The sequence below is a fragment of the Belonocnema kinseyi genome, chromosome 3, assembly GCF_010883055.1.
Source record: "Belonocnema kinseyi isolate 2016_QV_RU_SX_M_011 chromosome 3, B_treatae_v1, whole genome shotgun sequence".
NCBI classification, from domain to species: Eukaryota; Metazoa; Arthropoda; class Insecta; order Hymenoptera; family Cynipidae; genus Belonocnema; species Belonocnema kinseyi.
In genome coordinates this window covers 42201886-42207307 of record NC_046659.1, presented here as the reverse complement: position 1 = coordinate 42207307, position 5422 = coordinate 42201886, and positions in this window count along the sequence as shown.

The window sequence follows — 5422 nt, the reverse complement described above, 5'->3', positions numbered from 1 at the left end:
GGCAGATGGGAGAGTGGCATAGCCGCAGTTCTTCACCAATCGGCATACGATTTTTCACACTTATTCATAGGGTTTCCGGACAGGTCGTAAGGGGAGCGGGTGCACTGAAAAAAAATTTTCCTTTAAAATCAACAAACAGCTTTAAATTATCTGAATCTAGTTGAAATAACAATGATTACTTACTAATAAAATTATGGTAATACAGTTGACTAAACCATAACAACCTAATAATACCTAGTAAACAAAACCGAGTTTTATAAGCGTGGTAACTGTAGTTAATAAGTATGACGTTTTTCTACGTTTTATCCAGAAGAGAGACGCTGCGTGGAGTAAAGAGTCCAAATATAGATTGCTTACATCACTTGTAGATATTTTTGTTAGTAGTGGAGTAAATTCATGGTCATAAGCAGAATATGACCTTTCTGAAACAATTTCAAATGAATTTAGTGTTCAAACTTTGATGTAAAAAGGACTGTTCGAATTTTCGAACACCTAACCTCTTTCGTTATTCAAGTCTTTTGTTGCATTGAAGGATTCTGTTGGGTGTAACACTGTTTGCTGCTAGTGCAACTCAGGTTCAAGAAAAAGAACATATTTTGCGAAAATGTGAAAAATATTTCGAGACTCAGAACTATTAGATTCATGCAGGATAATATGAAATATACTCGTATGTGATATACTTTAGGATTATTAAAATTTGTAACTCATTTCGTCGGGTCAACAATGCTATACAGAATTATTGCAACTTGTTTCCCTACAAGGAATTTTTTTCGGTGTGAAAGTTGAAGTGGGGGAGAGGCACAGTTTTTGAATTATATCAAATATATGGTCTAAAACGTATGATGCTTATGAAAACCCAACATTTTTTGCAATCTGCACCAAATTTTGCACACATATTCTTTGGGCTCCCAGTCCAGGTCATAAGAGTAAGGGATGGCAGACGGAGGGTTGGGGCAGATGAGGAGAAACATTTGCAGTTTTTGACCAATCGGCATCAGATTTATCACACATATTCTTTGGGCTTCCGGATGGTTCGTAAGAGTATTGAGGGACAGGTGGAGAGAAGAGGGGCATAGTTTTTGAAATATATAAAATCAAGTGGCCTAAAACGTATAAGACTTATCAAATCCACAGTTTTTGACAATCGGCACCAAATTTTCCACACATATTCTTTGGGCACCCATCCGAGTAAAAATGCTTCGACTTAAGTTCGACTTGGTTATGTCTTAAGTTTGTCTCCAAGACAATTTGTCTGGCTGCGTCTGAACACCGAGTCGAGATATAGGCCTTCGTCTTACTTTTATGGCTACGACAGAGAAAACGGCGTTTACTTGTCTCAAGTCAAGCCTTGACTTGGCTGAGATGGTCGAACCTTTTGCGGCTCATAAATGATATTAAAATTAATGAATGGATATCTTGTAATTATAAGATTAGATAGTTTTAATTAAAAAATTAAGAATCTGCGGGTCTTGGCGAGTATAACCCTTAAAAATTTTTCTGGAAAAAACATAAAAATTGTAACTTTGTACAAGGATTTCATAAGCCGTTACAAATACGTAAAAGCAAACAACATTTTCGGTGTAATCGTCAAACATGTATAATCCAAATGAACATCTGTACATGAGTTGATTGAATATATATATACAAGATTGTTTAATCATTAACAAAGATTAGCTTTTATGACTGTCAGAATGACCCTTTTTGTTAGGACAGGTATACACTTGAAGTTATAAACCGTTCGTATTTGAGTCATAAAAATTTAACTCAAAAGAAAAATGTATGTCTTCCAGGCATAAAAACTTGTCTTCAAGACTTTCGCAGACTATTCGACTTCAGCATGTCTTGATTGGGGGCAATTTAAGTCGAACTCGAGCCTAAGAATTTTTACTCAGGCAGGCAGGTCGTAAGATTATTGGGGCATCGGAGGGGTGAAGATAGGAGGAGGGGGGGGGGCACAGCCGCAGTTTTTTACCAATCGGCATCCAACTTTTCATGCATATTGTTTGGACTCCTGGATAGGTCGTAACAATATTGGAAGATGGAATGGGGGAGGGGGGGCTTTTTAAAATATATACAAAAGTAAGGTATAGGGGACTTAATTGAGTACAATGATTATATTTACAAGCAATTACAATTTTCTGTATTTACTTTCATATATCTGTTTTAAATTCTCAGTATTTTCCAAGTTGAGTTTCGACTTGAGTACGAGTTATATTTCACTATTGACTTCGCATTTTTCAAATCGAAATTCTACTATAAATACTTGAAATGTTAGGTTGATTTCATTTCAGTATTTTCATGTTCAAACTTAATATCAAAAGGAAACATGTAAGTAACATCAAATGCAAACAAAATCTTTACTCTCAAACGCGTTGTTCATTCATAACTTAATTTAGTCTTAAGTAATAAAAAGTTCTTCATCATGTGTTTTAAATGTTTTTTTTATAACTTTATACAAGTTTTATTGCACATTATTGCATTATTTCAATCGACAGCGGTGAAGCTGCCACCACAGGAAACAGCTAGTCTTTTGCACTGAAAAATGTATTGCTTTCGCCGAAAACTCCATTTAAAAACTATATGTAATAGGAGAATCAAGAGATAAAATGGGACTTTACTGGAATTTTGCATTTAATCTGTATCTATAATTAATATGAGAATTCCGTTATAACTAAAATATTCTACACGTTTTGTCAAATTATAAGAGGCTTAGAGTACATTAAAAAATAAAAATAATTTCTATCTACAGAATTTCACTCTAATTGTTGCACACTAACTTTCTTATTGGAAATTTTCTAATATACATTTTTACTTATTCACTGGCCTAGGTGAAAAAGATGTCCGTAAAGTCGAATCCTTTGGAAATTCCCCGAGGTAGCATTATATGTCACTCTCTCGGATATCGATTGTAAACGCTGGGAATTCTTACCCTTATGATTTTTTATAATGATAGACGTTTGCAGTGGTGTCAGAACGCAGATATCTCTGGCATGCGCAGTAGAGATACCTGTATATTTTTAGGTTGACACATAATGTAACATAGCCTAAAAATGCATATGAATCACCATAGCGCATGCCAGAGATATCCGCGTTCTGACACAACTGGAAATTTCAAAATTTAACAGTGACATCCCAGGCGGAAAAATTATATATAGTTTATATATAGTCTGAAGTTTTATATATAACATTCATTTGTTGTATACAAAAAATGTACAAAACAAATGAATGTTCTATATAAAACTTCACACTATAGACTGAGAAAAAAATATATTATTCGCAACAAAACCATTTTAAAGCAGTTTTTGTTGTCAGAGCAAAATTTTGGTTATTTGGGCAACATTTTTTGTAGTAAAAACAAAATATTTGGTCCTTAACACAAAATTATTTATTTAAGCCTTATTTTGTTGTCCCGAACAAATTTTTGTTGAACCAACAAAACTATTTATTTAGGACAACGAAAGATGCAACCACCCATGCGCACTTGTTGAGTGAGACCACGTGGAGAAGTGTGCAAGTTAATTTCCATGATGGCGGATAATACCAGGTGAAGTCGCGTATTCCGGTAACGTCAAACATGCGGTTTGAACTAATCTAATTGAGTGAATAAACATTATGGATAACGCGACCCGTCTAATTCCGGAGGAGTAGGGCCTACACTGTCTCATCGAAACCTTCAAAAGTAAGCATCCAAATAATAATCTAAAATGTTACTGCAAACGCACGTTTTAAAACTTTGATACTTGATACTTGATTCCTCGTAAATAAAATAGTTTAATTGACCCTTTATCGTAGAGTGCAGAGATTTATCTTTCTTTTCGTAAAGCATGGTATTGATAAAGATGCGTTTTAGGCTCTCACGCCTGAGAGTACTTTCATTGAAAAACTCTTGGCAATCGAAGTGCTTGAAATACAAATAAAATTTGAACGAAAGCTACGAGATTACATCGTCTTAATGGAAAAGGGTATCTCCAATTCAACATTGAATGATTCAGGTTTTGAGAGAACAAAAAGTATGTTTTTGACCTGAAAAATTTTTAGCAACGCCGACAAAACTATTTTGTGTATACAGCGAAATAATTTATTTGAGACAAAAAAATAATTGGGTTGGCCTTACAAAAGTATTTTTTTAGGTTAACATATAAATTTTGTTAAACTAACAAAATATTGTATTAAGGTGACAAAAGAATTATGTTGCCTCAACCAAGTAATTTAGTTATGCTAACAAAACTATTTTGGTTGACCAGCAAAAAGTCTCAATAAAAAAATTTTGTTGGTTCAACAAAATAGTTTTGTTGCACGAAGAGCAACACAATTAATTTTTGAGCCAACAAAATTTTTCTTGTTCCAGCCAAACAGTTTTCTCAGTGTATATAAACTATATATAATATTTCCCCGTGTGGAAATAGCCCGGGTTAACCCTGGTACAACAAGGTTTCTGGTCGGGGACTGACCGGGCTATCTTTGTTTTTTAAGAGCCTAGCCGTGCGCTGGTCGAAGACTCGCTAGGCAAAATTAATGCAAAACCGCAGTTGGGCGCTGACTGGGCTCTGACCGGACAAATCTTGTGACCGAGTGCTCAGACGGTAGCTGGCCGGGCGCTGATTGGCAATAATAAAATTGTTAAACTTTGTTGATAACTTAATTACTTTACCTGATATCATTAAAAAATGGATGCGTATACCCGCATAGAAGTTCCACGCGTGGAAATATATTGGGTGAATATCTTTTTGGGACCACAAATTTTAAGGTTTTATGAGTTCAAGACTTACAAACAATGCATTTTTTGACAAAAACGCGATGACACTTTTTTCAAATTCGAACTGAGATCCTTCATTACAAATTTTTAATGTTCATAAAAAATGACATTTCCTGCCATTTTAAAAAGTTGTAAAATAGTCTAAATAGAAAAAAAAATCAAAATAGCACGCGACGAAAGATTGTAATCGATTCAAATTATTTATTTAAAAAGTATTTTATTGATATTCCTATTAAAAGGTCGTTTATTTGATATTTACATAACTCCACATAATGATAAATAATTAGAAAAATAGAATTTAAAATTTGGTACTTTAACTTTTCTAAACTGTAGTTTATGAGGATGGCTTTTTCAACGAGTTTCAACTTGTCGGTTTGGCGCAGTGGTTAGCACTTCCGACTGCTAGGCGTTAGATTTAGCTATAGATATGTAGGTTCGATATCCCTTAGCGTTAGAAATTATATTTTTAACATAATGATCTTTTCCGGGCCACGGTCGGGCTACCCGGCCACCTCCCGACCTAAAGCCAGTGGCCCCAACCGTAGACTGGCCAGCCCCCGACTTAAATTTTCACCCGGGTCCACCTGGGATATGGCGCAAATTTTCAAAAAAGCACAGGGAAAAAGTGAAAAGTGGAAGCGAAAGTGGGAAATAGAAGCGGGTTGT